Consider the following 24960-nt stretch of genomic DNA (forward strand, 5'->3'; position numbering starts at 1 on the left):
AAGAGCGTAACCGAACACAGTGAGTAGCACAGCTGGTGCCTTTTTAATGGACAGTGTTTTTGGACACGTGTGTTTTGGTGGCTTCTTGAGGTCTGTGGGTGTCTCTGTAATTTAACTGGGGACATTTTTCAGGGCTGAACTGTCAAATCTCCAGTGCTGCCTGTTCCTCAGACTCCTGCTCTCAGCTTGTACTCTGGGCACGGGAGTTTACCCAGAGAAAGATCACAGCAGGACTCTAGCATAAATCACAGATGGGGTGTGTGCACGTATTGAAGAGGAGAGGGATGAGATGAAGCTGAACCTGCCTGCACATTTAATGGAAAACACTTCCAAGGGTAGTTCAGTGGCCTACTACAGCTCTCTGGCCAATGCACATTTGTTTTCCCACTTCCCAGATAAGCCTGCTTTGCTGGGAGGTCTCGGAGCACACACAACATGCCTGTGAGATGGTGGATGATACACTGGGTGCTTATGTTCTCTTCCTGTATGTTTTGTAGGATTCCCTGATGTATGAAAACCTCTGACTGTATCCCATATGTGTCACCTGGCTGTACAAAAGATGAGCATTCGAAACCAACAAAAGCTTATGTGAATTCACAGTATGTTGAGTGCTGCCCCATAGATGCTGTGTCGCTCTTCAGACACAGAACTGAATGGCATCATCCATTGGGATGTAGCAAAACACTGCTTCTGTGCCCTGATTTGCCTGTAAAGCTGTCAGTGGATGGCTCAGGGCAGTCTTTAAGGAAAGAACTTTTTCTAATTACCAGCAGATGTGCTGGAAGTGCTATCTAGTAGGAAGAGCAAGGCATATATGCAGATAGGATACCTTCATCTTTCCAGTCATTTTCATACTTCCTGTTAGATGATCAGCACATCTCTGTGCTCACAGTGGAAAAAGAATGAAGGTGTTGTAAGCCTTCATTTAAGCACCATCTGTGAGGTGTTTTGAGATCCCTGGGATGGAAGAAGGATAGTGATGGATATGTGTGCTGACATATAGTGGAAATCAGCAATGTATTTTGGGGTGTGAGGAGCCATTTTTGATAGTCTGTGTTAGACTGTTAATGGAAATTTGCTTTAATTACACCATGGATTTGTTTGCATCAGCTTCACGCACAGCCTTGTTCCTTTTCATGCAGTTGAGGAATCTGACAGGAGATGGTTGATTTCCTACCTTCATACACTTTGGAGAAGAATTTTAAAAACTTGAAAATATCTATAGTGCTTTAGTGGTTTTATGAAACTGTTGATTTTTTAAAATTGGTTTTATTAAACCATTAGATTACAACAGATGGGTTAATTTATCTCACTATGTCTTTATATATATTTAGATGGTTCCCATCTCTGTAGGACTTGTGTCCTCCCAAGTATTTTAAAACAGAAAAAAAGCCTTTCTTTCTCCACCTTTCTATCTAGCCGCTAAGAGGAATAGCAAGCTATTAGTTCATAGGCTTGGATTTGTTGGGCTGGGTACTAGCGTTCTTTGCATGATTGTGTGTGAAGAAATGAAGCTCAGGGGGGAAGTTTTGCATTTGCTTCTGACTGCATTCAGATCTGGGTTATTTCTATCTCTGTGAGGCAAAGTAAGTTCCACAGTGCAGAAATACTGCCTGGGAAATATGAAACTCCCACAGTCTTTTCTCACCCCTTGGTCAATGGTGGCAGTGCTCCAGCAGGAGCTGGCTGTGGAAGATTATTAAGGGCTTTGAATATCAGAAAAGAAGACCAAAGTCTGCAGTTAGTAGGAATCTAGGGTGAGCAAAGCACACTGCTCTCCTTTGCTAAGCAGACATCTGCTGTATTTTACACCTGCTGTGGTTTATTTCAAAGCACAGAGAATTTCAGTAATTAAGCTGCAAGACACAGTTTATGCACCAGTGTGTCCAGGCGTGCACTCCTTAGGATGAGGTGCAATCTTCTGGCCAGTCCCATCTGGAAGAGGGCATTTCTGCTGACATGGTTGTTCAGCCATCCAGTGGCAATGTGGAGGACACAGACACCCTAAGGCTGTGAGACAGATGCAGCAGCTGACTAAGCAACTCTGCTGCTGTTGGGATGTGAAGGAAATGTTTAACACAAAACTGAGAAGAGATGAATCTGCACAGTCCAGAATGGCAGGTTCTAAACAAGACACCAGACCGAAGAGGTATCACCTTCATTGACCATTTCACTGTTCCCACAAGACAGAATTTTACGGAGTTTAAGTTCTACCATGATGTTGAGAGCAGTTGGCTTCTGGGGACAACAGAGATCTCAGTAAAGACTTGCTAGATGTTTCAGAGATGTTTATTGTGTCCCAGTCATTTCTTGAGAACATGTCCACCATCTGATGTGAGTTACTCCTGTAGTAGAGTTTAGAAGAGCCTTTTACAACCCATCTACCACCTGCATCCACATGCCACAGAACAATTATCAGGAGTTTCAGTTGCTGTGTGTTCAGGCCTGCCCAGGCTAGCCTTCATCTTTCTGGTCCAGGCAATCTGAGCTTCATAAGCATGGTGGCATGGATCTAACCAAGCTTGCCAGGGGCTGTGGAGACATTTGTAGGTTGATGCCACCAAGTCCTCATTACTAGTAGCATCCTGTAAGCTGGAATCCAGTCAGCTCAGCTGTGCCTAAGTGCTGACTTCACCCTTTCCTCCTGTGTATGGGCAGGTTGTGGTGTTTTGGTCCATGAGTTCAGGTCTTTTTCACTGTCTTTTCTGCCACAGGCCACCAGAGCATCCCATTGTGCTGTGTGACAGGAAAGGTGGATAGCAGAGTTCTCTAGAGTAGCTAAGGCTTAGGGATGGACAGGGTTTCACCACCTCATCTCTGCTGTGCCTCTTGGTTAAGGGAGATGTTCTGCAAGTCTGATTCAGCATGACAGCACATGCTGAATTAAGAAATTAACATTTGCCTTAGTTAGATGGATGTTCATTTGGTGTCTCTCTGCTCCTCAGCCTAGGCAGGAAGCCAGCGGCACAGTTTAGCTCGTTGAGAGCCCTCGTTGCTCTCTGGCGTTCTGTGGAAGATGGGGGGCGTTTATAAGGCACAAATCCCCGCAGTGCCCGAGAGCAGCGCAGCTCTGCAGCGGCACTCGGCAGAAGGCTGGTTTAAAACCAAGCCACTGATGGTGATTGGGGTCCTTGCGGGAACCCCCGGGCCTGCTCCGGGCGAAAAAAAAACCCCGGGTTCAGCCGGCCACCGGCAGTAGTGTCCCCGCACCGCGGGATGTCACTACGGAGCCAGCGGACACGTGTATTTCGCTGCATTTTATAGCCTTTCCTCTAGTGCCATGACCGAGCGTCACTGAGGGCACCGCTGCCTTCAGCGGGCTCTGGGGCCGCCGAGCGCACCCCGGCGGGCACCGGGCAGCCCGCCCATCACTGGGGTGGAGAAAATTATTCGCCACTTTTTGCCTCTCAAGTAACCTCTGCCTCTCGGGGACGGCACCGCTTTCCCCCCCCGCCCGGGGACCAAGGGACCGGGACGCCGCTGCCGCCCGGGGGCTGCGGGTAGCCGAGCCCCGGGAGCGGATCCCCGGCTGCGGGGGCCGCCCGCATCCAGTCCCGGAGCATCGCGGAAGGAGGAGGGGGGCCAAAGCGGGTTCACTTCCGCCTGGCTACAGGAACCACAAGCCCCCACACTATATTAGCATAATAATAATAGAAAGGTTCCCCCCCATCCCCGTTTTTGTCCCCCTGGAAGGAGGGGGGGAGAGCAGAGCAGCGAGGCTGCCGGAGGGCGGATCGATGGGGAGCCGGTGAGGCACCGCGGCCGGCCCCCTCTCCCCCACGGCACCGCGGCCGCGGCCGGCAGGACAAGCGCAGCCTCCCCGCGGAGAGGCCAGGGAGAAGGTCTGTGCTTTGCCTTTGTACCTAGCGTGCCCGGCACGGCTGTGCCCTGGGCGGAGGGGCTGGGCGGGCTCCTGGCAGCCCGCGGTCCCCTGCAGCCAGCCAGCCGGGCAACAAAGCCCAGCCGGGGTCCGTGCGAGGCTGCAGCTTGCGGGGGGCTGGGGAGAGCCGTGGCTCTTTGTCAGCACCCGGCTCTCTTCGGAAGTTCCCAAATCTGTGCCTTGTAACCGCCCCGAACCCTGTCCTCTGGCTGGGGGTCTGGTTAGTTTGAGGCTCCAGGGAAAACTGGCTCCATGGAAAAGGCTCTGGCATGTGCCCGGCGGTGCCGGTTGGGCCTGGATGCTGCGGGACCGGGATGCCGCGCTGCTGGCTGGCGCTGCAGGCAGGCACGGGGAGCCTGGCGAGGGGCGGGAAGGGGGGGAGGCCAAGGGCTCTGCAGGCTCCTCGTGTGAGCCACCGGCGAGCCAGGCTGCTTGTCCGCTGGGCCGAGTTGAGTGCCAGAGATGCACCTTCCCATGCCAGATGCACCTTCAGGTACTTGCCATTCAAATATCTTAAGATCAGTTGCTTTTCACATATTAAACATTTCCCAACTTTTGTCTTGTTATTTTTAATCTGGAGGCTCAGCGGGATGGTCTTGAGTGTCTTTACACGAGTCACTTCCAGACTCACAGGAGGACAGTGATTGGAACGGGCTGCCTTTGAAGCCAGTCACAGCCTAAAACTCCTAATCTTGCCAGTGCCATAATCCATCCGCCTGTCTAGCCATTCCCGGTTTGGATCTGATGCCCTAGTTTAAGGGATCACCATCAACTGGCTGAGTAGTTTAAGAGATTGATAATGGTAAATACAATATTAGAAGTGGAGATGAGCACTGTGGGCTTCTACTGAAACAAGACCGAAGGTTAAATTAGCCATCCTCCCCTTGGGTCAGGTGCAGAGCTCCCCTCTGTCCTGTTACTGTAACTTCTGTGCAGCATTTTCTCGCTCGGCAGACTCTGGGTGTACTCTCCAACAGAGATAGTGAGCGCTGAGATCCTGGAGAAACTTTGTTGCAGCAAAGTCTCTAACGCTGACAGAAGTCCCATCAGGGATGTAATTGCACCCCCACATGTTAACAGTTTTCTTCACAAAGGTGAAGCCTGTGGTCTGTATGTCTTCAAGTCATTCTCATTGGAGTGAGAATTCGAAGGATCATGCAAAGATTCAGGTTAGGATAAGTATATGTTAACTGAGAGATAAATGTGTTGACTGCTGTGCTCTCTGGTATACTTTTAAAAGGAAGAGAGGCTGATGAGCGGGATGGGCAAGGCTATTCCAATAGCTCTGATGTTGAAAGTAACTTCTAAACTAGGGATCATAAGTATGCTGATTCTGTTTGTATTTATCTTCATTCTTTTAAAATTTGTGTTTAATGTCTAAGAGAGCTGAACACCTTGAATTCCAGAGTGCTTTGATGCCTCAAACCTGTATACTGGTAGCTGAGCATTGTACTTTGGAAATCCTGCCAGTGGCCTCCACAATTTAATATTACTTTAATGTATAGCAGTGTATAAGGGAAGTGATTTGCTTAAGACTAGTGTAAGACTGGGGAAAAAACCCTGGCCTCTCATTGCCCTGTGCCTCTACTTCCCCTTCCAATTCCATTCTTCTTGCCCCTTTTTGTTCAGCCAGAAGTGTGACAGCTAGAGTTGTTTAGGAGCTACTTGCCCTCCTTTCTGAACCTTTTACAGGAACTACTGTCACAGGAGGGAAGAGGGAAGAGAAAGTGTGAGTGTTCAGTCTAGAGAGATATCCAGAAATGAAGGTATGGCACAGAAGGAATGAGAAGCAGTGAGCTAATGTGGTCTGAGAGCTGTTTCATGAAAAAAACTACTGGTCTATCTGTCATCTTGCTCATTTCCTTTCATGAAGACTGAAGGTGTGTTGAAAACAGTTTAAAGTTCATGTTCTGAAGCATGTGAATTAAGCTCCTAAATTATATGTGAGGAAGTGGAGTGACTTCTCAGTGGTCCTGCAGTCACAGCTTCGCGTAGCATTCAGCTGGGGTGCAAGTGTCTCATGGTGTGGTTACTTGCAAAGAGTTTTAATAATGGGCTGAGGAACACAGTTTCTCTTTTGCTTGTGAATCTGCAGAGGAAGGGAAATAATTTTCTTTGATTCTGCTTCCCTTTGAATAATTTCTTCTGAGATCTCTTCTGCCTGTGAAGTGACTTGAATTTGTGGTGGGGACAGGATGTAACTCTGGTTTCTTGGTCAGCTGGAGAAGAAAGCCCTAACTGGTTAGGCAGTTATGTAGATCTGCTGCTGTAATACGGTTGACAGCTACAATAGCATGGTTAAGTCTAATTCATTTGTGTATCTTTCCTGTAAAAACTGAGTCTTGTGAAGGTAACCATCACTTCAGAGTCAGTTACACTCAGCTGTGAGCTTGGGGTTTATACCACAGAAACATTTGCCCTAGCACAGGGACAAGTGGGTAGGAGTAAAAGTAGTAAAATATTAACTTTGGATTATACTATTTGTTGCAAAGATGTGAAAATAAGTGAGAGGTGCTTTACCTGTGAATGAAGTACAGCCCTGAAAGATAGAAGTATGGCACGGTGCTGAACAGTATGGTACAGGTAGGGCCGTCCCCCTGCCATAGGCAGCAGTGATCCAGAGCATGAATCTTACTGCATCTGTTGTCTGACGTAGATGTTTCAATTGCTGAGATTTCAAATTAGTCTGTAAAAACTAGGATAACACATCCCCCAAAAGCCTTACCAGCAGTTGCAATGTTATTTGAATGCTGTTGTGTGGATTTCTCTTTTAAACTGGGTTTACTCTCCAGAAGCCAGGGAAATCTGAATATTTATCTGCATTAGCAGAATGGTATTAAATGCAAAATCCTTAGCTGCCATGAATATTTATTCTTATCTTAGCTGGCTTCAAACTGCATCTCTGGCTGATTGCCATCCCTGAAGGTTATTTTCACAGAGGTTTTGGAGTGGACGCTCACACACTGATACACCTCTAGATTTCACGTTCCCTGATATTTCTAAACAGATTGTCAGTAGTTGGCAAACAACTCCATAAAAACAGACAGTCATTGAAGAAAGTATGGGCCCAAAAATACCTTTGGGCATCAACAGATATCACTTTAAATCATCGTTTCAGTATATGTAAATACTCCCAGTCTCTCACAGCGCTCTCTTAAGATTGAGTGCCTTGAAATTATCCTCCTAGTTGAAGCCTTAGCTCTTCAGATAGAATAAGATACATTTTGAGATCCTAAAGGATTTTTTCGTTTGAAAACTCCCCAGTAATCTTTCTTTCAGTGCATCATATTCTACAAGGTTTCACTATGGAACCAGTGGTCCATAGTCACAGGTCTGTCGAGCACAGCACGGTATGTATAGCATCTCCATGGACACACTGGGACCACAGTGGATGAAGTGTTCTTCAAGTACACTGGAGGGGGTTTCTGAGTGTAGAACTCTCTAGTTGTGGGTGCTGGCCCTTTTGGGTATTTTGTGGGTGCTGCTGAGTACTGGCAGCCTGTCTCCATTCTTAATCAGTGCAGAGGGTGAGTTTAAGTATTATAGAAATATATTAATATTTAATAAGGCCCTACAGTATGATTCTAAATTTACCTAAGAAAAATCATAGAATAATTTAGGATGGATGTGACTTGTGGGGTTGGTATAGTCCAAATATAGCTCAAAACAGCACCAATTTTTAGCAGGTTACTCAGGACTTGGTTCAGTTAAATTAGCACTACCTCCAAAAACAGAGATCCTACAATCTCTCTGATGCAATTTCAATGTTTGACCATCCTCATGAAAAAAAAGTCTAATCAGAATTCCCCATGTTTCAGTTTGTGTCTGTTACCTTTCACTGTACACCTCTTGGAAGAGTCTGGTTCCATCTTCTGTACCTTCTTGGTAGGTAAAGGTATATGCATAAAAAGGTAGATAGAGAGCGAGGATAGAAGAGATGTGAAAAGGGCCTTTTCATAGCTGCTTCCTAAGGTTTACACCATGTGGTTTACTCTGATGTGAAGTTAAGATTGGCACAGCTGTAGCCTTGCAATGAACCTGTCTCCTAAATCCTGCCTTTGAATGCAGCCTTATGTGACAGACTGCGGACTGTGTTACTGGACTGGATGAAGTGCTGAATTAATGTGTCTCCTTCTCTACCTCTGGGGTTTTCCATGAGCCTCTTGCAGTTTCAAGTCATGAAACCCATTCATTGGCATGTTTTTCTTTTAAGGGATTAATTTGGTTTTGAGGTGGATCCATCCTGTCATATTTGTATGGCATAAGACATTTCCTTCCCTGATACCAAGTGTGTCCCAAGCAAAGTCACTGACCAGTATCAGCAGTTTTCCAAATTTCAAACCTTGGGCACCATCGAGTAGCAGGATTATCTGCAAGGCAGCTTGTGACCATGAGCATCAAACACAGTGGAAGTTACAGATTTCTATGGGAAAGGGAATGGGAAAGGGAGAGGGAAAGGGAAAGGGAAAGGAAAAGGAAAGGGAAGGGAATGGTATGGATCACCTGTGCTGGCCTCACATGTCACTAGGCCTCATAAACAAGAGATTTGGAAGAGCATGTGAAGAGCATGAAGCTGTGTCGGGAGAGGTTTAGGTTGGATATTAGGAAAAGGTTCTTCACCAGAGGGTGGCTGGGCACTGGAACACGCTGCCCAGGGAAGTGGTCACAGCACCAGCCTGACAGAGCTCAAGAAGCATTTGGAGAATGCTCTCAGACACATGGTGGGATTACTGGGGTTGTCCTGGGCAGGGCCAGTTGGACTTGATGATCCTTGTGGGTTCCTTTCAACTCAGGATATTCTGTGGTTCTATGATTCTATGAACATGTGTCAGCCAAAGCAAAATGGAAATTAAACTGTGTAGGAGATAAAACCACCTTTGTAGGTGAAATAATGAAATACACCATTTATGACTTCTGAAGTTGAGAAATTTGTATTTAACTTTTGCCATCCCTCCCATGACCTGGACCACTGCTCCTTTCTCCTATGTTGTTGTTAGATTGTACGGAGTTTGTTAATAAAACCTTTTCCAATAGGCTCAAGCAGGTTAATGCACTTTGATATACATATGGTATTAAAATATTACATATTTAATACATTAAAAAATGTATTAAAAAAATCAGTGAAGCACTGATTGAATTTTCAGTAACAATTTCTGTTCTAGTTCTTAATGGCTGATTTATGCAGAGGTTAGCAGAGAGCAATAATCAAACAACGTCTCTTACATAATCAGGATCAGCTGGAAAAACTGACCTGCTGTCTGGCAGTTGGTGTGAATGTTGTATTTTTGTGGTAGCATAAGGACTGCAATATTAGAGTAGGTCTGAAGGTCACCTACTCTGCTGTTCTAGCCTGATATGACTTGTCCTGGGCAGCTCAGGTGACAGTGTAAAGACCATATGATAGGAACTTGCTGGCCAGTCCATTTCCCCACATTGTAGCTCATTTTCTTGCCTTCATAGATCAGCACACAGATCAATATGTTTTTCAGAAGTTTATCCTTATAAATTCAAGGATGCTTTCCAGCAGCAGTGATACTAAATTCTACAACAGGCTACCTAGAGAGGATGCAGCATCTTCACTGCTGAAGATTTTGGGGAGTAAGAAAGCAAGTAGTGCTAAGAACGTAAGTATTCAAGTGGGGGGTTCAGGTCTGCACCATCAGTAAAACATTGCTGAGAGCTTCTATTTCACACACAGGTGGTCACTCCTGAATGTCTGCAGGACAACCTCTCTTCCTTGCCCACCTTCCAGATGTTGCCATCAAAAACATCCCTTTCATCCTGCCTGTGGGTGAATGTACAGCACAGGGCTGACTGGCAGGGAAGAGGCTGTGACACTGCAGCTTTTCTGCCACGTTAAGTAGTTCAAAACATGTAGGGTGTGGAGCTAAACAAAACATGGGAGAGGTTACCATTTCCCTCTTTCAGGATGCTGGGGTGGTTACACAAATACATAAAAATATGGGATATAGCAGTGGGAAAAGATATGTGTAGAAATACCCATCATAATTCTATTGAACTCAACAGGAATTTATGCCCTGATCTTTAGGTTTGCTCTACACCTAACCTTTAATGTATTTAATCAATCTTCCCATTGCTCAAGGGCCTCATCAAAATTTGATTAGCCCTTTTAAGGAAAACAGTTTATTGCTGAGTAACAGTGAATCAAATCCTTCAGATTAATTAAAAGTCAGGAAGAGCCCAGAACCAAACAAGGCGGTAAGATCTCTGACCTCTGGAAGAAGCCCTGGAAAGCCTGTTACTGAAGGAACTTTCTCTGCTCATCCACACAAGCTCCTATAGCAGGACTCCCAGACCTGTGGTACTCTTTGGAGTACACATTGGCAGGACAAACTTATCTGAGAAAGAGGCTGTGAGTACAGGAAGATCCCCATTTAGTGCTGAGGTCACAGGACTATTATCAGCTGATTTGGGTTCTTGTCCTGCTGTGAGAGACTGGATTGTTCACTTAACCTCCCTGCACTTTGCATCTTCCAGATAGAAAACTATTTTTATTTATCTCTTTGAGATCTCTGTAAAAAGGATGCTATGTATCATTCTCACTCTTTACAGACAGCTAGAGGCAAATCATATAAAAGCTCCGTAAATGCAGCACATTTTGGCCTGGCAGGTCTTTAATGACTATTTCACTGGGACTCCTTAATAGCTGCAAGAACTGAAATGGAATATCCTCCTCTTTCATAGTCAGAAAGGCACTTAAGACAGGTGTCTGCCCAGGCCATTGTCCAGCACAGAGTGCACTGGGAGAGCACATGCCCACATGAGGTTTCATCAGAGTGTGGGATTTCATTTCTGCCATACCACCTGCAAATCGTGGCAGCCATGTGACAAATGGGGCAAGAGCCTTTTGCCTGTTTTCTGGGACTTTCCCATAGGATCAAAAAAACTGTCCATTTTCATTTTCAGGTTAGTGCTTATATTATTAATTAATGAAGAAGGGGGATAAAGAGGTCTGTTGGCTTTGCCCCTCCTTAATGTTTATCAGGGGAAAAATTATACCTTGAAGAACTGTTTATTTTAAGATTTTTCCTCTGCTAACAGCTAACGATGTTTACCACTGATCTCCCCAGCAGGGGCTGTAGTGTCTTTGGCTCAGAGCCTGCACAGGAAGAATAAGGGAATAATAAGCTGAAGGGTTGTTTTTAGGGGATTTTTGACTGTTGTTTGTTTTCTTCATTATGTGTTCAGTGCTTGTCTCCATGAGAAAACTCTAGGTAACCATAGAACTGAGGAAATTCTAGTATCTTGGGAACTGAGGAGTGAAAGATGAGAAATATGATGGAGAGCAGATTTGCAGGCAAGAAACTGTTTATGTTTATACAGAACATTCAGCACTTGCCTGCAGTGCTTTGGCTGCAGTGTGGGTTTTTTCTGTAGACCACCCCAACAGAATCTGAGAAGAATAAATTAGATATTAGAGATCATCTTGAAATAATACTTTTGCAATCACATCCCAGCTCTGGCTATAAATATCCACCACAAAAGCAGAGTAATATCTATATGTAGTGTTTTACTGTAATGTTTGTGTTTGTCTTCCTTCCTTCACTCATTCTCACTCTGTGACGAGTGTGAGAGGTCTTAGCACTGACAGGAGGAGATGACACTTCCCCTCCAGCACAAGTTACTGCCTCGCTTCTGCTCACCTTCACCACTTAGGAGACACCTGCAACAGTGGAAAGTTCTTCCCCCAAAGGTAGAGCCAAGAAATGCTGCTAGATCTACATCTTCTCTCTGTTAAACAATGCTGAGTATTAAGCAGAGTGGGCCACGTTCCAGTGGCAAGATTGTAAATTGCCATTTGGTATAATTTTTAGAAATTCCATCCCCAGAAGTATCTGATTGGAAGGAAGTTCAATGAAAATTGAAATTCTTGAAGCCAAACAGTTCAGAAAAATAAGCCCTAGGTCCCAACACCTAAGCAGCTCTGCTCAAGATTACATGAGGAACCAGCTTTTAGTCCCTCCCCTTGGTGTTTTTTCATATTTCACCTATCGACTACAAAATCCTCAGCCACCTTCTGAACACCTCATCTAGGAAAGGACCCTCCTAATTCTGTGGAGTCCAGTGATCTTGTGACCCAAAATATTCTCCAGTTTATTCAAAAGTTTTCCTTAATTCCATAGAGTTTCTAGAGAATTAATCATTTTCCAGTAGTTCATAGAGAAGGAAACGTGCTGATCAAGATACTGAAATAGTTATTTGCTTTAACTGCCCAGATATGGCTTCTTGAATTTTCCAGTCAAGCTCCAGAGGTATTTATTCAAGTAAGATGATTAGATGACTTATTTTCAGTTGGTAATTAGTACATTGGCTTTAGGGAATGAAAACTGTTACATGAGAAACAAGAACAGCAACATCAACAAAAGATTTTCATCTGTTCCTTATGCCAGTATGTGTTGTGTGTAAATCTGTAATTCTCAGCTGCCTTACCATCAACCATGTCTGGAATCTGGGGTGTGCCTGTGGTGTGGAGTGACTTGCCTTTGCTAGCTCCTCGTCGGGCTTGTTTTGGAGAACAGCTTGGGAAGCTAAAGGCTTGCTGAGCCTGCCAAGATCTGTTCTAGGGAATCCCTGGCACTGTCACCACTGGAGCTTTGCACTTTTGACTTGGAATGAGATTGACCATCTATTGGACACCTTGCAGATTTTTAACACCAGTCTTCGCTTCAGAAGTTCCCATCATGGGGATCTGAAGGGGGATCCAAGCAGGTGAAGCCATGATTGCAATTTTCTAGAGTAAGTGCAGTGATAAGGGAGAGGTATGTGGGCACACGATATCTGTGTGGATTAACTCCTCTTTAATCCTTTAGGTTTGGGAGTGGAAGTAGCACCCCCTTTTTTTTCTTCCTGTTTCTCAGATGGAGGCAAAAAAAGAAGAAATTATCTCTGCTCTTCTGTATCTTTCTTGCAGAGAGCTTGTGAGGTACTAGGGAATCTCTCGATTAATTTGCTTCCTGTTTTTTCAAAAATGAGGTTCTTCCTCTAGGTTTTTCCAGATTTGATTTGACTGATGCATATGATGAGCAGAGTTAAAGCATCCTCTTGATGGTTAATAAACAGCCAGGAAAAAAACTCAGCTGAGGATGCCTGTCCAAGGGGCTCAAAATATGATGAATACAGAGTCATATTTTCAGAAAACAGAAATTAATTATTAATTTATTATTTCAGAAATCTGAGTTAACTCAGCCACGAAGACAGACATATAAACACAAAGACTTCATTCATTATTGATGTTAAGATATCAAACACATATTCTGGGAGACTTTATTTAAAGTGGAACTTACCTGTGTTTTCTAGAAAGGACAAAATATCTCATGAAAGTTTGCATATGATATCCCAAGTCTCGCTCTGAACTTCTCTCTGGAGAGTCCAGTCCTTGGCTGCTTTTTACTTAACTCTGAGGCTTAAATTAGGAATGGGGTGAAGTTTTGCCTCTTTTAAGATCAGGACAGTCTTAATTTTGAATCCAGGTGAGCATGTGGATTTCATACCCTTTTTAAAGAATTTGAGGCACAGTTTCCAATTTTCTATTTGGTATTTATTCTGATTCTCAATGAGAGAGTCAAGTTGGAAATCAATGTATATGCCATTTGTGCTTACAAGAAATTACAGCTGTAATTACACAGAAAATTGGAAGCAATTTTAGGGAAAAGAAAGTCTAATTTTAGGAACTCTTAAGTAATTTGTCCAAAGTGTTTTAACATATATGAACAAGGACTGCTCATTTCCTTTTGTTGTATGTGCAAAGTTTGAATAAGGGGCTTATGGAGTGCAAGTAGTTACAAAGGAAATAGATTTCTTTATTGCTTGGCTTGCTTGTGAAATACATTTTATGTAATGAAGCACCGATTACCTAAATTAAAAATCCCAGACAATGCTGTTGTCTCGTTTGCTTGGAAGCAGAGACTCTGTGGACAAGGGAAAGCTTGCTTAAAGGCAATCTGTGACCCACTCTGTACCATTCTAATGCTAATGTGAGAATGGGTATCCTGGGCACCATCTGCTGTCCCTGAGGTCCTGGCCTTGGGCATTCAAAATTGGTTTGCTTTATTAATGCTAGGCCATCCAGAACAGCAGTGGTGCATTTGTTATAGTCTATGAAATCAGAAGTTCCAATTGTAAGCATACAGAGATAACTGTCACTTTTAATAATACACTCAAACATGATAGCCACCACTTTTTCCAACCTCTCAGGCAGAGATGCCATCTTTCAAGCTGGAGTTACCTTCAGCAAATACAACAAAGGCCTCTCTGGCTTTTCAGGGTGATGGGGTTTTACTTCCTTGGAAGGTCATTTCATTATGTACTGGATGGATTTATTGGCTGGCTCTGCATTTTAACTTTTGTAAATGCCCCCTAGAGAAACAGAAGTGTATCTTGATATAAATCAAAATTAATAAATAGGACATACAGTGTGATTATTTTTGAGGGACTAAAGGGTTGGGTTATCAAATATCCTCAACTAGTCTAATTAAACCAGTTGAGATTTAAAGGACACCATGCATCAGTTTTGTCTAAGCTTATTGTCAAGACAAATGGCTACAATCTCAGTTGTAAGTACCTAATAAAGTCTCATCTAATGATGATTCTGTTTGTGCTTATTAGCTATATGGTTCTTCCTTTGGTGTGCATGGCTAATTAGAAAACAATTCTCATGAATACTTACATTGCTCATTGTCAGGAGCCCCAAGTACAAGTCAAGATAGTTCAGCTGGTAGCCAGCAAGCCACGTGCTCCTGCCCTGCTGCTTGGGCCTGTAGTCTCAAAAGAGGCAGAGCACACAAAGCTCAGAACCTGCACGTCTCCTGCTTCATCCCTGTCAGGCGTGCTGGGCAGTTCCTGAGTTGACAACCAGTCCACTGCCTCCTATAGGACATAGAATCTTGGCTTCCTTCCATTTCCCAGGTGAGGGAAGCAGGGCTAATGCTGTGCCCTGGGTCCCCAAGCCTGTACCAGCTCTGGGAGCATTGGGGCTGTGCCAGATTCAGCCCCAAACTGCCCACAGTGGGGGTACAGGGGGAACTGGAGGTGTTCAGGGTGTGGGGAGGCAGTGAGGCCATGGTGAAAAATGTGACAGCCTGTGGTCTCAGCTGATGGCAAGCTTTTTGTGGTGTTGCAGTGAAATGGGGGTAAAAAGAGTGTGTTATGGCAGAATGGGCATGGAACAGGTCCCCCAAGGCTGTTGGGTAATCCCATGAGAGTGTAATTTTGGGGGTTAGAGTCTGACTCTCCTGATTGCCCCATTTCAACTTGATCTGTATGCAGAATTTATTTATGATGACCTCTGTGAGGAAAAAAAATTAACCAGTTACCTAATAAGCCATGCAGCCAACAGGGAGAACAACTTTCAGCAGCTGGTTTTGTCCCCTCCCTTGCCTACAGAGCTTTCTGTTGTTTCTTTCAGTTATGGGTGAAGGAGACAAGCACTCCAGGGCCAGAGAAAATGAGAGTTAATTACACTGTGAAAGGTGCTGGTTCTTTCCCATCCCTGTCTCAGGTGCTTGAGAGTACAGCAGAGCCAGCAGAGTTCTTCAGTACTGTCATTTGCTTATTTTGAAAGCACTGGAAATACAAAGCTGGACCTCTCTCCCTGAAATGAAGACAATGAAGAGTAGGCTTCTTTTTGGTGTCAGCATTCATGTAAGTTGTGTCAAGATCAAGTGAAATTCAGCAGAGGTGGATCTCATATTATGTGTATATTTTAGAAAGGAGAGTAACAATATGTGTTTGCACTCCATAAAGTTTCTGGTGAATCTGTATTTCAATAGGTTTTGCTGTAAAATCTAGAAGGAATTGAGACATGCTGAGACATGCATAGAGGAGAAAATATTTGTATCTTGAGGACGAAGTTGAACATTTGGATGTGGAAGGTTGTCCTAGAAATCACTCTGGGTAATAGAATCACAGAATCCATCTTCCTTACTTTCTGGGTTCTTGTTTAGGAGACTGTCTTAGTGGAATGCAGGTGTAAAACAGAGGTGAAGAAAGGGGAGATGTGACATTCTACAGAATAATGAGGGGAAAGCTGACAACGATGTCCCCTTTGGCTCTTCTCAGCTGAAGTGCTGAACTTGGGCAGAGACCTGAGTATGTAAGACATGATTACAGACAGATAGCTGGTTACTCTTCAATTTCTCAGTGATTGAGAATGATCAAATCCCTGTGAAGCAGGGCCCTTACCGACCAGAGGAGCATTGCCAGGCTGTTACAGGGGCTGCTGCCCTGCTGCTCTGCCAGCTGCACACATGGAAGTTGTTCAGCATGTAGGTGCATCTGCTTATGAATGTGGTCCTAGAGACACATGCAGAGCTAGTGCAAGCACTGAACCAGGTATGAGGGGTTCAAAGTCCCTGATCTGTCAGGACAATTTCATTCCACATCAGGGACTAGTGTTTGAATCTGTCACATCTCAGCTTAGTGCAATAATAACTGGGTTTGCATGTCCTAGTTGGAAAGACTCCCATTTAAATGTGGATGATGCTTCAGAATGATTCTGCTGCATGAAAATACCACAATAGGTTTGTTTTCAACTCACTGTAGAAGGCACTGAATTACTGAAACTTGAAGCAAGTGCCATGAAGCAAAATAGTTGTCTTCTTACCAGGTCTTGTATGTAATACCTTCAGTTCACACAAACTGGGACTGAAGAGTATATGCAGGGTGTGTGTAAAGGCACAGCAGAGAGACTTAATGAATTGTTTATCATCTGGGGTGCCAATCTCTTTTAATGGTTGGCCAAAAAATTCTGCTGTGCTTGTACCTTGCCTGTACACTCTGATAATTATAGCAGTACAAGGTGTGAAACAGTAAACCTTTCAAGTTGAGTTCTGGTGTTCCTACTTGATTCTTCTCTTGAGAGGTATGATACTGACAGGGTTGATTGAACACTTTTGAAATATGTTTTTAGTTTCTTCCCTAGAAGTAACATGTGCCACTCCATTGGAAGACAATTGACAGCAACATCTAGGTTCTGGTAAGTGAAGGAAATCAGAAATGGCCAGAAGCAACTATTGTTAGAAATTAAGAGTTGGTGTCTGCACATGTCAGTGCAGTGTTCCTTATAATTTCATTGTTGACTGGGTAGGAAAAATAGTCCTGTTAGCATGCTGGTGCTTACATGAGGTATAGGGGTATCTGTCAAAATCTATTGAGGTGCTTGAAAAGTTGTGAAATAACATCTCTGCAAAGGATGCGTAAGCTCTTGGAGAGACTGCGGCAATGCTTCCAAGCCTTTATCACAGCCTGGAAGTCTCCATCTTCAAAAAGGCCCTGTTTATACTTGGACACAAACAACAGCAAGGGAAAGTTTGTGTCCAAAGAAGTTAGAAATAAATTGTGAGAAGAGATATATTCAGAGATGGCAGGACTGCAATGAGCAAGTCTTGGTTCTTCTGTGCAAGACTCTCTAGAGTGACAACTTTAGTTAGGGAGAGTGTAATTATTAGCTTTTGGAATGGCTAATATTGTTTCCTTCAAGCTGAGTTAACTTAACTTACTGCCACAGTATATACCATTTGTTCCCTTGTCAGCAGATACTGGTTGTCTTCTGCTCCCTTGTTATAGGAAGGACAGTTCAGGAGGCCAGAGGACAGGGATGACTCTCAGAGACACTGAATGCTGACAGTGGCTCAGTTTTGCTTACAATTATTTTTGTATTTCTGACTTGATCTAAGCTGAACAAGGTACTTGGTTCCTAGGTAGGTATTTTAAGATGCTGAGATATCAGTGTTACACAAATATTTTGGAAAACTATCCATCTCTCCTTCTCTCTAAACACAGTGACATTTGCTGCTGCTTGGCACAATGTCCCAGTTGGAAACCAAAGCCTCATGGTTAACCAGGAACTGGCACTAGGAAGTTGGACCTTGTTCTTGCTCGCTTTTTCAGACATCACACAGAGCTAGATACAGTGGGTGGGCTTTGGAAGCTACTGATTATAACAGTAACAGTGGCAGTGCCTTCCTCCCACCGTGCAAAACCAGTGCTTCCAATAGAGCACTTGAGCTGAGGGTACCTGGTCACGTTGGGATGACTGTTGGGTGGAAAACGAGAGCAACATTATGTGCTCCCAATCACCAGCTTCTCCTTTCCCAGAAATCTCATGAGTATTCACCTTATACCTGCAGATTAAAACATATTTAAACCTTAAGAAACATCTCGTGATGTGATTTATATCCTTGCATTTGTGCACAGTCATGGTTCCTTTCTAAGCAGAAAAGGTCCTAGCAGAATACAGGCAAGGAAGAAAGCTGAATAAAACAGTAACAGCAAAGGAGCTGGGAAGAACAGGACTGCTATTTACCTCCTGCTGGTTCTGTTCATCTCCTGGTGCTGCTGGGACACCTTCCGCTGACAGGTCCGTACTGCATGTGCTCAGCAAGAGCTCTTTCCTCGCTCTCTGTGTGTATGAGGCAGTTCATTTGCAAGGCCTCATTTAAACTGGTAGATCGAAATGCTTGCAGCTCTGCATATGCTTCCTCAGGAGAAAGGAATGTTTTCTCATTCCTGTCCTACTTGATATTTCACAGCTGCAGTTTGTCTTGTTTTCTCCCTGCCTAAGGCCCAGGAAGTGCTGCAATGCACAAGGGTGTAAAGGATTATTTATTTTAGGGCATTGATGCCCTCTTTGAAAAGCTGTGTGTGTTTAGTTTGTTTTACTAGGGACTCTTATTAGAACTGCATGGGGAGTTTTCAGGGAGGAAAGGGAGGCAGTGAGTGTGCATATCTCTTCCCAAACCAGGTTACAGAAAGGTAGGTCTCTCATTATCTTAAGCAGGCAGGATGGATTGTGATGATCTTTGCTCCTGCATTTATTTTTCTTTCAGAGGGCCTGTACATCCCATTTTCTCCACCTTTGTATGACTCCATCACTGATTGCACTGATAGCTGAATGTCCTTAAGTTATCCAACACAGGTGAAAATGATAGGGAAATTAATTTCAATTAACTTCAGTAGGAACATGATTAGTCCTTAGCTATACCATCTCCAGCCAAAACTGACTCTGGTTATAGTGTTGGAAGTGAAGCATCAAAAAAGAGCTGCCAAGTCCTGATGCCTGGCCTGTGGGCCTCTGCATCATCATGGTAATGGTATGTTGCTGCTCTACTTCTTAGAAAACTTCTTGGAAAAGGAGGTAGACTTGGAAGAATAACCTGGAAACAGTCTTGATTGTTCTTGAAAGCTTTCAGGTTGGTAAACTGTTGAGTGCTCATTCCAGGGTGATGTAGCAGCACCAAATCTTGCCATTTGGCCAGGCTACTGCTAAGCAGTGCAGCGGTGTCACTTCTGAAAGATAAGGGAGGAGATGGAAGCGTGACCTTCACACCAGTTTGAGATCCTGAAAGTGTGGATGGAGTCTTGCTTCGTGCTCAGCCTGTATTTGATTATTTACACCAATAGGTCACTTTGCCATCCCCCTTCTCCCAGAAAAGAATTCAACAACGGAACTTAAAGAAAGTGGCAAGTCTGAAATATATTAATGTATGTTAAAATTTCCCCCTCTCTCTAGGATCATTTGCATTTTTTAATTCAAGAGGCAGCTTGCAAGTCCATCCATAGTGTGCTACTGATCAGCCTCTCTGATGTCTGGTAGGCTTTTATCAGCTTAGGGTTAATTTGTCCTGCTTTGTATGGGAGTGCTGGAGGACGAAGTTGGTTTACACTTGCTGATGATTGGGATACATACAGTTAATTTCTGCTCCCTCATCTCCCACCCTCAAAATGAGTAACATACAAAGCTAAGTCTTGACTTAGACTTTCCCCAGACCTCTGGAAACTTTTGGATCAAGGCCTCATGAACAGCCAGGCTTCACACTACTTGGTAGTCATTGTGTCCCAAACTTGGGCAGATGTGGATTTAGTAGAGCTTTGATGTCTCTCTCATACAACCAAAGGACACGGATATCCCCTAATATTTCAGGCTGCATGAAGTGAGTGTTACAATTCTGATGGTGTAAGAGGTTTCCTCTGAAATACATTTTGTGTAGGTTTGTAAGTCCAAATGCAGATGTACCTGTTTACTGAACGTAAGTGTCCCCTTTGTGATAACTGGGACAGACCGGGTAACAGTAGCCACAAGGAGAGAAGACAATTCTGATATCTTTTTTACCTGGAAGAAACCTGTACAAGAAAATGTACTTCTAATGGGGATATGCACTGCTAATTACTTCTATGAGCCATCAATCTGATGAGGTGGTATATTTTTCCTAAAATCATAGCACCAGAAGTCAGATGATTTATGGGAAGATTCTCTGTTTTCATTTAAAAGACAGTTTCTAATTCTTCTTGCTGAGGAAGAAAGGGAAAAAAAAAAAAAAAAAAAAAAAAAAAAAAAAAAAAAAAAGAGAAGGCTTGAAGATGCAAAAGGCAGAAACACCGTAAGGCGAATAAAACCTTTAATATCTAAACCCATCTTTATTGCTAAGCCAATCTCATTATTTTTTAGGATCTGAGTAACGATTTTTGAATGTCCAGGTTGGCTTTGGTACCAAGAGACCTGATTTTCACAAGCTCTAAGTACTTTACTCCAGCTGTCACACCTATAAAAACCACCCATTAAAATCATGCCTGGGCTCCAGTAGTCAGACATCCACAGCTGGGGGTGGAAGAAGAAATGCAGATACATGGCACATGCAGGGCTGTTCCATAGCTGCCCTATAGCGTGGTAAATGTGCCGTGTGTTAAGCAATATTGTGGTCTCTTAGGCAGAAACAAGAAATAACAGTAGAGGCTTCTTCATACTATCTTTTATAATGTAAAACATTAATGTAAAAATATTATGAATTGGTTATGAAATTAGGAGAGCTGAGATTTACATCTAAAGAACAAATTAGGTTAAAGGGAGGGTGAAGCAGAGAAAAACAACATGATAGCAAGGGGAAGCCAGAAAGGCTCTTTCTCTAGGGAATATTCTGAAGTAAAACTGAGGAAATTGGGAATTTTTTCTTCATTTGGGAAAGGAGGTATGTGGATACTGGTGCAAAGTCTTAATTTTGCATCTTGAAGTGTTATTTTATTACAAATGTTGCTGGTTTGGGGTTTTCCTTAAGGCCTCAGCTCTGGGATTCAGGGGTATCTTTCAGCATCCCTTAAGGAATTTCCTATGCTCCTCATCCATAGAAGAGTAAGTGGAAATTTGAGCCAAATAGGAGACACTTTTCTCTGTCCGCAACCCAAAGACTGCTGTTTGTGTGTATTTATTTTTAATCCTGACTCTTGATTTTCAAGTGGCTGGGGTTAGTGATACTCCATCTTTTACCCCAAGGTCACTGATTGAACCTTGTACTTTTCCTGGTAGAGTTTACCTCATTGAGCACACTTGAGGCTAGGATGGCAGAGCTGCATCTCTGCTCCACTTTAATCTAAGGATAATGGTTCTCTGTAATTATATTTCTTGGTCTTTTTGCAGCTCAAGGTTCAAGGCCAGCAAATAACCAGAGAGCAGAAGCACTCAAAGCTTTGACTGTTCTGTAGTTTTAAAATAACATAAGATTGTAAAACAGAAGTAGAAGGGGAGAAATTTCCCAACATAAATTTTTGGGACTCCATATATTTTGTTTCTTTGTATTTTTTTACAGGTAAGCCTGTTGTGAAATGTGGATCTATGTTTGAGTTTTTGGCAACAAATTAGTAAGTCACATGCTCAGTCTTTGCTTTGAGATACTATTTATGTTTAAAAGGTGCTATAATAGAAACATTTTTTTCCAGCAGGTCCTCTGGGCTTTTCAGGTCTTTGGATGGGTAAAAAAGTTGACTTGGTTTTTGAGTGAAGACAATAGAAATGTGTGTGTGTAAATAGCAGTAAAGAGTCCTTACTGTGGGTGCATGCTATATATTCTACCCGCTCATTTTTCCAATTAATATATATACACCAAACCCAAAAGGCCCTCAGTGAACAGTGCCAAGCCAAAACCTTACTAACAGAGTACTCTGAATAAGTGCATTTCCTTCCACAATTGTACTCATGTTTTTCAGTGAAATAAGCTGATAGTTCCATCTACATGTTCTCCTGTTGTAGGAGGCCTTTCTCTGTTTGCTGGGGATCTTCCTGAATGTAGAGGGTACACAAATCCCCTCTCCCTGCAAGTGAAAGAAGAGAGCTGTTCTGTACAACGTAGTGGTAGCTGGCAGATGAAACTCTGTGTCCACAGACAGCAAAAAGTATTCTTTTTTCTGCATAAAGGGGCTTAAAGTGGGTTAATTAACACTGACCCCATTTACAGGGATGGCTTATGTGCCTACTTGAGGGAGAAGTTTGAGTTTCGCATGTGTTGGTGGAAATCTCTTTCAGTGTATTTGCAGCCTGGTGCTGGGCTGGACAGGCAATGAAGCCTGACAAATCAAGCAGCTGTTTGCCCCACAATGAGCCAGCTGGTTGGAAATCCAGACTGTGTCCCTGAGCCACCTGCACATTCAAAACCAGGGCATATTTGCTCCTTTAATTACTGTTCCCCCTGGTCCTTGGAATATGGGTTTGTGACAGAGGGCTTGTTCACAGAAGATCAAGAAAGATTTCCTGCTTTCCCAGCCCCTCCGAAGGGTGGGGAGGACAGCTGGGGACTGCTCCCTGCATGAGAGGGTTTCTGTGTGGCTCAGGCGAGGTTCAGCCATGGCAGAGGGGTGGAGGGAAGCTGCTCCTGCTCACTGCAGGCAGGGTTTGTGTCACACCAATGCTGTACATTTTGCTGAACTACAGCATTGCTTAAACTTGAGGGAGGATTCTGGGAGAGATGGAGCCTTAAGGACTTTAAACTTTTCTTTGGATTCATCTCATCAGGTGCGTGGAGGCGGCTACAAAATAAGTCTGTCTTGGTGGTTGTCTGTAGTGTGAGGGTCCAGCTGTGTGATCCCAGCAGAGATCTTACGTAGATGTGCTCTCTACCAGCTCTAGGAGTGAGAGGAAAACCTCCCGTGTGACTAATGTAGTGCAACTAACTGGGCTTCTGTTAAATTACTTACTCAGCTCAGTTCTGATGATTCAGTTGTCTTTTGTCCCTGCTGGTCCAGACTCTTTCCTGACAAGGTAACACAGTCCTCATAGCCTTGCTGATAAGCCCTGAGCACTTAAGCGCACAGTGAAGGAATTTACCTGATGCTCCCAGTCTCCACAGGGGATATTGCCTCTTGGTGTCCTCTATCAGTGACTTCTTCTGGTGATGCAATCAGGGAGCTGCTTGTATTGAAGTATTATCAGTAACACTGAGAGCTGTCAGATCACTTTGGGTGGATTTGCTCTTGCTCCTCTCTCGCTCTGTGTAGGAGAGGCAAAGCAAACCCTGCATTTCCAGGGAAACAAAAGGTATTGCACTTCCAATAAAACTTCTTTTTGAAAAGAACGATGATAAATTAGCAAACTGCTGAGCAGGGTTGTTTGTGCTGTGGAAGGAAAGCATTGATCCCCCCCAAGACTGACCTCTTTTTTTTTGCTCGTTTTAGCAATATAATGGGGAATGGATTAAACTGTGACTTAGTTTAACTCTTTGTTTGTAGTAATGATGTTATGAGAAATCCAAATGAGGAGAAAATGGAAATTGGTATTTAGTCTCAGAAAAATGTGGCAAATTAACAAGTTTCCTATTTTTTTCATATTTTTATTGCCTGCTTTTAAAGCCCGCAGAGAAATAGAGAAGAAGGTGTGAATAATCTCATTAGAAAACCTGACCAGTTCTTTCCTTCTCTATTTTATCTTGAGAAAGAAAGAGGAAATTCAAACTGAAAAGTGTGCCATGAGTAACAACAGAAAGACCTTATTGCATACAAGGGACTGGACTATAAGAATTATCTGCCAAGAGGCATTTTCAAGGAACAGAATGGGATTTGAGGACACAGTAAAATTTTACCAGTGCTAACAGCTTTGGCAGCTATAAAGCAAAGATGATGTGGAGGGCAGTCAGTTGTGAGGCTTGTAGGCTGCAGCATCTGCTATTTGAGAGGCTCTCCTTTTGCACAGAATCCTTCTGCATGGTGATAAGAGGTGGAACAGGGGGGCAGGACAGGGCTCTTTGTCTGCCCAGAGACTTCAGAGCTTCTTGGAAGTGGCACTGAATAACCAAGAGTGTGGCAGATCATCTTCCTCTGTGCTGCATTAGCTGTTGAAAGAAATTGTACATGTTGTTTAATTAATTAAGTTTCCAAGCTGAATAATAGCATGTTTGCTGGAGAGAAACTTTAATGACACCACAAACTGTCCTTGAGCAAATCAAAAAGATACTACTTTGAAAGGTAACTGCTCTGAGCCACACAGGGACTTCTGGGAAATGCCTGGGATGTCTCAAGCAGAAAGACACGTCTTTGTTATCAGGAGGATAGTCCATGCTCCTGGGCATCCACAGGGAAAAATCTGCCATTCCCAGGAGGACCTTATAATGAGGCTTCTGGTGGGGAATTCTGCCCCCAGCCCTCCAGTGGGGAAATGGGTGAAGTTCTGAGATCTGACAGCAGTCCTGCCCACACCCTCAGGGAAACCCATCTGTGAGCTGCCTTGTGAACCTGAACCCCACAAACCCAGTGAGATTCCCACTGCTCTTGGTAGCTTTGGAGTGGGTGATAAATGCTTTGTTGCCATATTGAAGGGTTTTGGGGACAGCAAACTGAGGTGGAGACTATAAAATGTCAGTCATGCATCCCATGTCTCCCTTCTTCCCATCTTTCTATGGTTTATTCTCATTTGACTTTCATTTTCCTTTGTCGAAGTCCTTGTTTCCTGGCCACTTGACCTCCTGCAAACCCCCTCTGGTCAGTGGGGTGAAGGGAAGTTCTCAGACCAATTCCTCAGGGTTGAGGACTTTTCACTCATGGCATCAGAAGAGCTGCTGAGGCAGCCTGGGCCCAAACAGCTCCTCTCGCACACGGGTACCACACCAGCACAGGGTGTGGGGCCTGACTTTGGGTGTTCATTTGGATCTGAATTTGCCTGTGTAGAAAAGCAGTTGGATCAGACCTTCAGTTCAAAACTCCCTGAGGATGAAGCTGTAGGCTGCTCCACAGCCAAGGGGGGTTTGGCTGAGGCAGTGGGTACTTTGGATCAGCCCAGGGGTGGAGTGTGAAGCTCCAGGAGATGC

The 24960-nt window shown here is 43.8% G+C and overlaps 1 protein-coding gene across 3 annotated transcripts in view; it reads left to right on the forward strand.

Moving 5' to 3' along the window:
* Positions 1 to 3621: 3621 nt before the first annotated feature.
* Positions 3622 to 24960, forward strand: part of PAK3 (p21 (RAC1) activated kinase 3) — a 132554-nt gene continuing 111215 nt past the window's right edge. For all 3 annotated transcript variants that reach the window (XM_017743135.1, XM_017743133.1, XM_017743136.1), the window contains exon 1: positions 3622 to 3842. The gene's annotated coding sequence lies outside the window, so the exon portion shown is untranslated. The remainder of the gene's footprint in view (positions 3843 to 24960) is intronic.

The sequence above is a fragment of the Corvus brachyrhynchos genome, unplaced genomic scaffold (genome assembly GCF_000691975.1).
Source record: "Corvus brachyrhynchos isolate BGI_N302 unplaced genomic scaffold, ASM69197v1 scaffold398, whole genome shotgun sequence".
In the NCBI taxonomy this organism is placed as follows: domain Eukaryota; kingdom Metazoa; phylum Chordata; class Aves; order Passeriformes; family Corvidae; genus Corvus; species Corvus brachyrhynchos.